Genomic DNA, 13,333 nt, shown 5'->3' with positions numbered 1-13,333 from the left:
CGGCTTCCCCTCTAATTGGTAATAAATGTAAATGTTTAGTTATGCCTGGCTGGGGAGCAATGAACAACACATCTGTCTGGCTGTTTTTTCTGTCTTCATGAAGATTACAGCATTTATGGCATCTGTGGTTGAAAAGGGTTAGTATTAGGTGGCAGTAGAATTGCCTCGGTATATATTTGGGGAAGAAGCATTGAAATGACTGAGATAAACATCTGCAGGAAATCTAAGATAAGAGATATGAAAATGAGGACTGAAAAAAATAAAGTTGCAAGGACAAGAACTAAAGAGGGAATCTCCTTCCCACAAGGTATAAAACAATCAGGATAGAGAAAATAGCTGGATTTAAGCAAGCAAACAAACAGGATTAATTTATGTATGTACCAGCAGTTCATGGTAAGCAAAAACCAGGAGATGTTGAACCAAAATTTGATAGCTAATAACAAATAAGGATAGAAAAATAAACAAGAAATAGGCCAAAGGGGAACAACAGTGAAGAAAAAGGGATGAAGGATTAAAGACTAAGAATTAAGAAGCAAGTCAAGAGTTAGAACAGAAAAGTAATCAAGGAGATAAGAACATCCTAGTCCTTATTACTTGTGAAGGTCTTAATTAGAACATAAAGCTTTCTTACACTTTTCTCAGAAATTTTTAAACTTTAATTTTTAAAGTTAATGGTCAGAATGAATTGGTCTAGTGGTTGTGTATAATACATTGAGAAGCTTCCAGTTGCGATTCAGGGGCTTGACATATGGAGATGTTGGACACTGATTCAGGAGTTCCCCTGACATTTGATCAATATTAGCTTTCAGCTATGATTTCTAGACAAAGCAAATTTGCAGTACTGTTAATGTCTGGTGGAAAGTCACATAGCACAGCAGTGTGATGGTTAAAGAATCTGGCGCTTTCCTTTTGGCTAAATCAATCTCACAGGTGATAAACAGAATCAAACTTCACTTGAAAATAAAAACTAAAATGTAGTCCCCTTTTTAACTTTAAATATGAAAATGTAAACATTTGGTGCAAAAGATGACAAGATATATCCAGATTATGGGGATAAAGAAGCTTGCATATTAGCTAAACAAGAAAAATCCAAAAAGTAATAAAATGCTCCAGACAGATCACATGATGATGGTGCTCCAACACAATTGGTTAGGCCCTTGCTCTAAGTCTCTGGAAGAGAATAGATAATAGGTTTCAAATGATTCTAAAAGAAAACTGCATCGTCGTGCACATAGTATGAAATATGGATGAAGGCTAAAATTTAAACATTCAGTTTCATAAATTATACAGAGACATAAAGAATATGATACTTGCTCAACATAGAAAACAGACATCTAGTGCAAATTCCTGGTTATACATTTTACCTCTTTTTATAGATATAGACATAGGAAGCAAATAATCTCTTCATCATGTTTTCTTGAATACACCATCCCCTTGGAGATTTCAAAGCTTTTATCAAATATTTTTGTGGAGAGAGAAATTTCTTTTCCTGAACCGCTCCGTGCATTTTTAAATGACCACATCTTTTGGGGGAAGGGAGGGGGAGTAATGTAAGTGTATATATAACAGACAGGCAGCCATTTCCATGGGGCAACCCATGGGGTTATGGACTGTGAGAGTGAGTCTACTTTCACCTCTATACACTCTACAACAGTTAATTCTACAGTCTGAGTTGTCACCTTTCAGCAGGCTTTAAAGGACCGGCACTTTCGTCAGGCATTTAGTTAGGAGTCCATGCCTTTAAGAATGTTTACTTGGGTGTGTGTTATTTTAGTCCCTGATCGATTGTCTTCTATCATTTTAAAATCATAATGGATGTGTTTCTAAATGTCCATCACCCAGAGTCACTTTGAATTGGTCAGTCTATAAATTCACAATTATTTTACTCCAAAATAAACTTCAATGACATAATCTGGAGCTGCTGACTAGTGATTCTGGACCATATTAATAACATGTCCTTATATAACAACAGAAATATGGTTATCCTCCAGCTCTGGCTGAATTATAATTCCAAAATTCCCTCACTGCTGTCCATATTAACTTGTATTTAAGCATTTGGAGGGTTACAGATTCCCTATGTTGGTTTATCACTTCTAATGCAAGAATTGAAGTCACTGCAGCAAATAAGTGTTCTGAACACAGTAGGTTTGAAAATATAATTGTCAGATCACTAAAATAACAAAACAAATAGCACCCCCACAGTGACTAGATTCGCAAGGCAATCTGCAATTAAGTTAATTGTTTTTGGAACAGGAACATTATGTGCAATTTAGCTTCTTACAGATAATAATGCTGCTGTGATGCACAACTATTATTTGGAATTGCATTGCAAAACATCATAACCAGTTTTGCAGATAAGTGCCCCAAATATGCAATGACATTATTTAGGAAGGCAGAGATTTCTATAGAATAAAAGAAATGTGTGTGCATGTTCCTAGCCTTAGGTTGGCAATATATCAATATCTGATGCCTTAATGGATGGTGTTAATGCTTGCAGAGATAGGAAAATTAACCTAATATGTCTGCTGAGGGGAGAAGATATTATTGTCTTCTGCAAGTTTTACAGGCTATATTTACAGCATCCTTTTGTTGTAATATGCTGCAATAATTACTGGACATTACTTGTTCCTGCTGCTCTTCTTGGTGCTGAACAATTCCTATGCTGCATTATAACATCACCTACTGTTTTAAAAGACTATAGAGCATCTGTTACTTGATTAAAACTGGGGGAGAATTAGGGTTGGGATGTTTGGATTTCCTTGCAATGTGCTTAAGGCTATTTTTGACTTTGTAATCTGAGAACTGATGAATATCTTATTCACTTATTTTTGCTTGCCTTTATCCAACATCCCCAGCACCAACTCTCTTTCTTACATGCTTTCTTCTTTTTTACTTTGAAAGATGGCAAAATTGCTCCTATTCGACTTAATAATGATCTATAGATATGGATATGGATATGGATATGGATATGGATATGGATATGGATATGGATATGGATATAGATATAGATATAGATACAGATACAGATACAGATACTTATACAGATACAGATATAGATATATATTGATCAGAACCATTTCTTAAAGTGTGGATGTCAGAAAGGGCAATGGCTGTTGTGGACCCTGTTGCAAGATAGCATTGAGATTTGTTCTGTGGACAATTCTGTGGAAAAATAATGGTGTTTCCAATTATTTCAGCCAGTAGAGAATACAGGCATGATAACTCTTCCTGCATGAGGCCACAAAAAACTCATCTGTTCAGGTCAGGAGTGAAACATTCCTGATGAGACACAGTAGCCACAGGCTTTAGTTCATAGAGTGGAGAATTGTTATGCCTGCTGTTGTAGCTTGTGATACCGCTTGCTTTTAGATCAGGGCACTGGCTAATCCTGCGCATTAAATGGTTACTTTATTAATACTCATTATTTTATGATCTGGATTCTCATAGGCTTGGCATTTTTCTAGGTCTGGTCAAATACAAGTTTTTTATTTTATTTATTTATTTTGTCAAGCGATTATTAGATAACAGGCATAAGTATAAACATGGTTATGAATAAATGAAATGGATACGAATAAGAAAAAAAGAAATAGGACAGGGACAGTAGGCACGTTAGTGCACTTGTAACACAGTTTCAAATATTTCCAAAGAAAAAAAATATTACTATTGTTACTAAAATACTGCACATAGTACACAATCATGAGTTCATTTTAAGAAGTGGCTGTTTACTCTTAAATGTAAAAGGACATATATCATGTTCTACCTTAATGTGACACACTTTTATTTTAAACCTATTCCTTTAAAGAAACAATTTGGTCAGTGCTTGAATTAGCAAAATCAGTCAGTGCTTGAATTAGCAAAATATAGATGATTAAAGTAGCATTTATTACTTTTAGCTAATTCATGCTTAATGTGGGGACTAAACAATAACATTTAGAAAATAACACCTTCTTTGTATAAGCTGAGCATTGAAAATAGTTTCACTATAATTTTATTTCTTTCCTCTATTATATATTGAATTTAGATGTCACTTAATCTCTTTCACACTCATGAGATTTTGCAGTGAAATAAACCACAATAAAATAACAACATGCTAGAAAGATTATAAATCAGAAGATTTATAGGAAACAAATAATAACATAATATTCAGTATATAACAAGCTAGCTAAACCCAGTTCCAGATTGTGCGTAGTCCAAAGGCCCTCTGGAAGAGTAGAGATCGGTGGAGCGGGGAGAGAAGGGCATGGACAGCCTGGCCTCCAGAGGGAGACAATTCTAATGTGATGTAATGTGATAATTGAAAAACTCTTTTCTAGTTTTGTTCCCCTCTCCTCATGAAACTGAAATACCTATTTTGGATGGTTGACACTGACTCATAGTTCATAAATAGCTGTACTTATGTGATTATAGTTAAAGAAAGAGAAATAGGGAAGTCAACAGAGAGGTTGCTGCTAAATGCCAATTGCCAATTTGTATGCATTCATGAAAAATATTTCAAATAGTTACCTTAATTTCAAAGACAAAGAGATGCAGTAATAAGGGACCTATTATAGTTTGCATTCTAAAATGACTGCCTATTCTTTGTTTGTTTTTTAAATAGATGATAGATTCTTTATATGGATTATTTAATTAAACTTTAATTTAACCATGGATTATTTTAAAATCAGTTGTTATGCTAGGACAATTGCAACTGCTACATTAGAAATGATGGAGTTTCTTTGAGGGATAGCAGTATTTCTTTTGTCTCTTGATTATGGTTATATTTTATAATTTCCAGATCAGGAACAAAACACCCATAACTAGTTCACATATCTGTCTATATCTGTCTTTCTTTTGTGCAGGTTCCTGCAGCGGCCAATAAGAGTATTGCATTTATTTGTCACATGGCTATTAAAGATAAAGATCCTGTCCCCTCAAAAAAGGTGTCAATTCTAATTTAGTATTAAAATTATAGGGAAAATACTGAGAATCAAAACATTTTAAGGAAGTGGAGATTTAAGAATCTTACCTTTTTTTTTAACCTTGATTAAAGAATCAATCAGGATGTTTTCTCCTACATCCAGATTTTTTTTTAAAAAGTCTTTAGTATTTTCTGCCCTGAATAAACAGGCAAAAGTTTGATCAGGTTTTTTTAAAGGAACTGAATGATTTTTTTTTTCTACCCTTGGAAATGTGTATGAAATGAAAAGTGTTTTGCATGGGCCCATTGCTCAGGGGATTGCACATGAGGTCTGCAGTTCTGGTATCCTTTAATTTCATAGCAGCAGTAACAGCTGGTCTCAAGCACTCTTCATTTAATTCAATGAAAATGAGACTTTTGAGTGAATGACAATAATTTAATAATGAATGGCTCCAACTTATCTGGAAAGCTCTCCCCTTTTTTCTGACAGCTGCTGTTCTAAGTGCAAATTAATAAGGGACCTGCAGTCATTTGGCATGGAAACAAATGCTTACTCAGAAAAGGAAGAAGGAAGATACAGACTTTCCCTACAAAACTGATACCATTTCCAAAGCCTCACACATACACACTTCTTCTTCTTCTTTTTCTTCAGCGTTTGTCTCGCGCTTAATTGTGTCCATCACCAGAATGAACAGCAGTGGTGAGAGAGCAGAGCCCTGGTGTACGCCGACGGTAATATTAAACTCCTCTGATATCCCAGCTGCCGCTTTTACACGGCTTTTGTGACATCTGTATAGGAGTTGGACCCATTGTACGAGCAGCTCAGGCACGCCGTGATCTCGCAGTGCGTACCAGATGAGATCGTGCGGGACTCGGTCGAAGGCCTTTTCCAAGTCTAGGAAGGCGGTGTGGAGCGGGATTTTCTTCTCTCTGTGAGCCTCCATCAGCATCCGCACACGAAGATGGCGTCGGTGGTGCCGCAGTTCTTGATGAATCCAGCCTGGTTGGCGCTGATGTCGACGATGTCCCGAATGCGCTTATCAAGGACGCGTTCAAAGATCTTCATAGTGTGTGACAGTAACCTGACCGGTCTGTAGTTGGAGCAGTCCGCTGGGCTGCCCTTTCCCTTCAGATCGGAACAGTGGTGCTGCGGTACCAGTCGTGTATGTCGTCTGGTCACACATACACACACACACACAAACAAAAGGGGTGCATCTGTTGTGTGTGTAAAGGAACTCTATAATAGTAGCAAATGAGTAGTGGTAGCAACTGAGATATGATTAAAAATAAATTCCGGTTTAAGAAATTCAGAGTTTTCCAGCAACAGGGCAGATGTCAGGAGACTCCTGCCCCAAATTTTGCAAAAAAAGAAATGCTCCAAACTGTTGAACAAAATAAATCTCTAGATGTTAAAATATGGAATAGTATTTTAAATGACAATTGCTGCCAGAATAGAATCCAGGGTTTTGTGTCAGAGTCCTTATAAATTGAGGAACAGAATAAGATTTGACTTGTCATTTCTCAATCCCATAGCAGCTGCATGCTGTATTCTTGCAGATTCTTCCCCCTTTCAAAATATTTAGGCAAGGAAGCGTATAATGGTTTTGCTATGTCTTAATTTACTACATTGATCAAGGAAGGTCAAACAGAGGAACTCAGTACATCTGATGATATCTCAGATTTAAAAAGGAGAACTTGAGATGGGGTTGCTCTTTTGGGTATTGCTGAATATCATGGCCACTCTTTGGCTAATGGATTTTACATTCATATATGTGTACACACACACGTGTATGTGTTTGTATATATTAGAGAAGTTAGTTAAAGAACTTTGATAACTGAGCTAATAAAAGTGATTAGTTAGAACTATAGAAGAACAGAAATTGGAGGACTCTTTTAGGCCATTAAGACTAACCTACTTAATATACAAATCCAAACTGAAGCATTCCCATTAAATAGCCTCTGCTTAAAAATATTCATCAAAAGGCAGCCCATGGCCTCTACAATTAATTATCTTAAAATAATCTGCATCTCAAGTGTCTTATGTGGAAAAGTAGATGATGATTTTCACTTTAATAAAGAACATCCATGTCCACTCTTTTATTTATTTCATTTATATAATTGGATTCATTAAGGCTCCCCAACTCTAAGAAGACTTTGGCAGCTTATAATAGGTTCAGTACAAATGTTAAAAGCACAACTAAAAACAAATGTTAAGTATATGTTGAAAAGTTTTTAGAAAACAAGGCTCTTTCTTACTATTTTGCTACTAGTATTTTGTTCTTGGTTTTTACTTGACATTACTATAAATACACAGAGCACCCAATTAAAATTGGACTTGTCAACTAATCCATAAAATGTTAGTAATTAATCTACCAAGTAAATCAGTTGAAACCTGATACAAGCAAGACAGAATGTAGTTTGGAAAAGTACAAAAGACAAAATGTCCAGGAGTTACTTCCCTCGTAGGAATGACTTCTACCTTATTTATTGAAGATTCTGATGATTTTCTATGGCAGTCCTCTATTATTACTAGGAAGTAAGAATGAAGGAATCAATGCTTCCACTCCATGTCAATTTTGCATGTATTCAATTCTTTCCAATTTTTATATCAAACTTCAATTCTGCTTTTAGAAATTCTGCACACTATATTGTTTGGCTTGGCTTGCTTGCCCTTGCCCTTTGCCCTATGTTATCAATTTATTCTGCTAACACACTATTCATCTTGTCATTTCAGCCACATATATTCCTATAGACAGGAATCTTTGGCTAAGTTCTTAGCCAACCTCTTTTTTCAGCATGATCACAAACAGGTATGATTTCATTTTGGAAAATGTAATGTTCTTTGAATGTCTGATCTCCATTATAGTAGGCTTGTTAAGCAAGTGCAAAGAACACCTGTTCCATTTGGATGACTTAATCTGGGAGCTCTGGAAATGAAGTGACTTTTTTTCTGGAATTAGCCCAGTTGAGCAATGACTGTATTTGGAGCAAATCTAAAAATATTAATATAATACCTTGCATTCTATAATCAGAAAAAAATGTAGCTAAAAATACCTACTAAAAAACCGGTGGGCAATAAGTGTTTGAATTATATCCTTTACAATCTTCATTTGGGATTGTTGTCAGTTTGGAACACAAAGTATTGGGATGTACATTACCTAATGTGGAAATTTGTGCAAAAGGAAAGATTGTTTATAAGGCAATCTGATTTAAGAATAAAATTATCAGCCTAGGTTACAGTAAAATTGGGTACATAACAGAAAAATAAAATGTGTTCTGCAACATAGCTAAAATACAGGATTAGGAACCAGAAGTTCCAAAGAAGTGGAAATGATAGCGAAATAGAGCAACAGGAATTTGGGGAAGTGATAGAATGATTTTCCAGTGAGACTTGCTTGTCCTGTCTTATAATTGTCAATGTCCTCTTCATTTGCTGTCTTGGTTTGGAACTGTGACAATAATTTAACTATCCCTGGTCATGAAAAGTCATCTAAAGGGTTTGGGGATAGAATGGAAAGAAAAGAAGCTGCTTTAAGCATGGAAACATGGAGGCACCAAAAAAGAAAAGGGGGGTGGGGGAAGCAAGGAGGAGGAAAAAGGAAAAGAAAGAAAGAAAAGTATTTGGAACTAGCAAGGTGGCAAGGACCCATCTCTACAAGTAGAAGTTCTGTTCATGAACAAAGGAAGAAGATACAGGACTGTATGTGAAGAGGACCAGAACAATGATGGGCTTGAAAAGTAGTTTGCAGGTCTAGCTCAGGAACAGGAAGATTCCAGAAAAAGAGAAATAGAAGAAAAACAGATGAAGGACCTGATCAGTGGAGGCAGAATGCTATGTGAGGTGTTGGCAAAGGGAACTTAAACTGGAAATTAGGCAGAATAATTGCTTTAAGTACTGGACTGTTTATTCAATAGCTTGGTGTTTTTATTGTACCTCTGGTATGCAATTCATAGGTCTTTATACTGTTTCTAATGATAAAAATAATGCTGTAAAATGTTCTCATATTAGAGATAGAATCTATGAACAGCTTGATAGCAGGTAGGATAAGAATACATATCTTTTTCTCATTTTTATTAAGAATTTTGATTATAACAGTAAAATCTTATAAAATCTTAAAAGAAAATATCAATAAAGAGAAAAGTGACTATAATGAAGAGAAACAAACTATATAAAGAAGTGTCCTCCAATCTTCATCACATTTAAAGAGATTACAGTTATTCCTTCATTCTATATCTTATATCTTATCTATATACAAATCCATAAAACGTCTTTTCAGTTCTGGTGACAGCAGAAATCTCATAAAATATTGCCAGAAGTAACAATGTATCTTGTTCTAATCTTGATTAAATAAACCAACATTGTAGTCCTTCTTTTTTATTTCTAACAATCTTAATCTTTAGATTGTTGTAAAATTTGATTTCTCTTCATTTCTTCTTTGTCCCATTGCACAGAATTCTTCAAGTTTTAACAAGCCTCTTTAATAAATCCAAAAGAAAAAAAAATCCACTCAATTCCAGGTCACTCTCTTGTCCTGTCCACTTCATCTCTGATATATAAAAATCCACCAGAAGGACTTGGATCATTCTTTTGAACTGCTGTGTTGTTAATCCTAATCTAAAAACTCCAATCTTTTATTTGCTTGCATCTAATAGATAGAATCTTGCCAAACTAAAGCTGTAACTTTCTAAACTACTAGATATATCCTGAGAAATTCTAGGGTGTGGTTATCTCGAACCTCTCCCCAACTCCCCCATCCAGCTTGGTACTATGCAGTCTGTTGATATGAATCTTTTCCTGGGGATGGCAATATCCTCCCCCTCTGATGATACAGCTGCACATTCTATCACATGTGTTCAATGGTTGACTCCAATAAATTCTTGGCTCTTCCTCCTTCTCCTCTTTATTTTTTTATCTGAATTCTTATAGTGAGTTATGCTTGAGCAATTCCTCTTCCTTTGCTCCTTTGCATTCCACTGAAATGGTTTTCCCTTCTGTTAGTGATGGTTCTTCTAGTCAAACAATTTTTTTTGCCTACTTCTATCATGCTGGACATTCCTGTATTTTATCACCAACCACTCCATCTCCCTTATTTATAGAAACATTGCTTCATGAGTTTTCTCAATTGTCCACTTTTCTGTGTTACTGAAATTTTATTTCTTAAATTTGATATTGCTTTTCAGTTGGACTTATCTGCTATTCATTTATAATTGAATTGAAGAGGATTTGGAATAGACAGAGCCAGTGTTTCTGTGGAGTAATTTGCTTACATGGACACACCTACATATCTACACACAGAGACACAGACATAGACACACAGACACAGACACACACACACACCATCTTTTGATAATTTTTTAATAATCTACATGCTTCTCCCTCTAATGTGGCATGAATTGGGGCACTTCTCTCTAGGCTGGCAATCAGCAAATGCTGCAATCTTCTGTACAAAAGGTGCCCCCTGCCTGTGCTCCAGCACAAAGGCTGGATGTGCATCACATAAGCTATTAACATGCTTGTCATATACCAATGATGACTGAAACTCCTAGACATTTTTCAGCCTATTTAATATTTCTGTGATTTTGAGAGTACCACTCTTTTCTGTGATCAATTCTCAGAAACCTCTAAGAAGGTTGCAAAATTCCTACTGATAGTCATAGCTTTCAGAATCTACCAGGTGCCTCCGTCACGTGAATAACTGTTTCAGGATGTGCAGGTAATTTTATTTTATCTTAATCACTCTATTTGTCCTAATTCTCTTTTCTGATTGGTGTGGGACTGTAATTAAATAAATATAATTAATTTTTAGTTTAACATTAATGAACTGAAGTTATTATAAGTGCTATGTCTTGTCACTTAACTTTGGTTTTAATTTTAGCTGTCTGGCTTAATTTCTTCTTTGATGACTTTTAACATCCTTAAGTTAGATTCTCAATTAAATTTTGGTGCCATTTGGAAGTGAGTTTCTACTTTCTTATCATGTTGCAAATTAATTGTGCATATTAATTTATCTTAATTACATTTAGATCACAAAACCTCAATTGGCTCTTTTTTGAAAAAAAAAATCCAGACGTGATTAATATAGTGATACTTTGGTTGGTCTTTTTTTACCTCATCTAAATTAAAAAATGTCTTCTTATTTCATTGATAGCTCAAATTTCTTGCTTCAAAATATGATGATATTTAACTTTACTTTCTGCATTAATGATGGATTCTATTTTGTTATATTGATTGAAAAACCATAAGATAAATTCTTCTTTGAATTGAATTTCTTAGAAATGATACAGGAGTCATTTACCCATTGTCTTGTTCCAGATTTTTTTTTAACTTCCCAGTCTAGCCCTGGTATTCTTTAGTAGTCTCATACAACATACTAGAAAACAGGCTTAGCTCTTAGCTTATTTTTTTAAATCAACCCTGACTGGACAGAAATAAGGTTAGGGAAATAACTAATCATAACATCTGTTGTTCCATGTTTTTCATGTTTGATTTTATAGCACTTTTGAAACTCATTGTTCTCAGACATACATATGGCTTACTTCTTCTCAGTCTTTAAAAAGCATCTGAAGACATTCACATTTTTCCAAGTCTATTTTAAGTCTATTATGTCTTTCTTCCACTCATTTATTTCCTTTTGCCTTGTTCTTAGTTCTACATTTCTGTTTGTATGTTTTTATAATAACTTGACTAGTTGTTATAAAATAACTAGTCAAGTTATTGTGTTAGGTTCCAAAAAATGCAGTTTTGCATTTTTGTCATTGTGTTAGGTTCCAACAAATGCAGTTTTATATAAATTTAAATAATATGATTTTTATACTGTCTATGGATTCACTCTTTTTTGAAGGGGAGTGCAATTTACATTTTACTATTCAGAAAACAAATACTGAGCTTATTATTCATTTAAATATTTTGACATTTTAGTTTTTATATTTGAAATTCTGGAAATTTTCTTTGGATCCACTATTATTATTTTTTTAAATCACTAGATGTCATGTTTCAGTTTTCTCTTCCAGAAGGATTGGGGAGCACCATCTCCCCTTTGAATTTAAGAAAGCAGTGGACCCCGGAGAGAAAAGACCTAAGTTGTTATTTTAGTATGTGTTTGTAACACTTCTCTGGTATTATGTTTCCCAATGTAATGTCCTTCCCACCGGGGCCCATATAAGGCATCTATCAGAATAAAATGACGGCCCCTGATTGCTGAGGAAAATTCTCTCCTTAGGCAAGTGGCTGTGTTTTTGAAGTACTCATTTCCATAGATACCTTATTTATTTGTTTGTTTGATTGATTGATTGATTTGATTTGTCAATCGCTTACACGATAATAGGTATAAGCATAAACATAGTTATGAATACAGGAAATGGATACATATAAGAAAAATAAAAAGAAACAATAGGACAGGGACAGTAGGCACATTGGTGCGCTTATGCACACCCCCTACAGACCTCTTAGGAAACGGGTAAGATCAATAGTAGACAGTCTAAGGTTAAAGTTTTTGGGGGTTTTACCCCATTCCACTTTTAAAAATATTTACTATCTCTGTGCAGGGTCATAGCTTGCATCCTTTATCTTTCAATTATTCAATTGAATAACTTTTTATGGAGCCAGGATACGCTGCCCCCACACAGTTTGGTAAGGTAATGTTTTTGAAATGAAGAATGACTTTAAGGCAGGAGAATGATGAGCACAGCTTCCAGAAGAGTGCTTCCCAACTGTCTAGAATAGGTGACATACAAATCAAGTCAAATTAATAAATAAAGCCACTCTTCAGCAGATTAGCATGCTTCCATCTGCACGTACCCTCTAACTTCATTATCAACCTTGCAACTAATACTGCAAGGTTTCTTTATTGCTGCTATTCTATCTTAAGAACTATAAACTCTATGAGAGTTTTTTGTTAATATCTGCAGCTTCGCATTCTAACCCTCACCAGCGGCAGCAGAGCAGAGTAGGTTGCATTCTCTTGTTCAGCAACCTGTCACAAGAGCCCCAAAGGATATTGACCATTTGCTACAGTTTCTTGTCCATATCCCTCACATCTGTCACCATATAAAGAATCTCGGTGAATATTTTTTTCTTTAAAAAATTGCCTTTGGATTGCTTAAATATTGTATACTTTTAAATTGATAACTGTATATAGGACATGTTGAAATTGCAGTTTTTTACATGTGCAATAAACCCAGATCAAAAGCCTTTCTTCATATTGAAAATGAGATCTTGAATTGCGCTAGGTTTAATACTGACACTTTTCAATTCCACTCCCTGAAATCACACTATAATGCAGATTTCAGGGGAATATTTTTTTTTATTTGAGCAGCTTGAAATTATGCTTCTTCAGATCTAGCAAATTATAAATAGAAATATAACCTGTTAATTAAAAAAAAACATTGCCATTCAAATAAACATTTCTTCATTTAAATTATGTTACTGTCAATTTT

This window comes from Pseudonaja textilis, chromosome 3, assembly GCF_049901715.1.
Source record: "Pseudonaja textilis isolate UNSWEBS1 chromosome 3, rPseTex1.2, whole genome shotgun sequence".
NCBI lineage: Eukaryota > Metazoa > Chordata > Lepidosauria > Squamata > Elapidae > Pseudonaja > Pseudonaja textilis.
Note: the sequence above shows the minus strand (reverse complement) of the source record.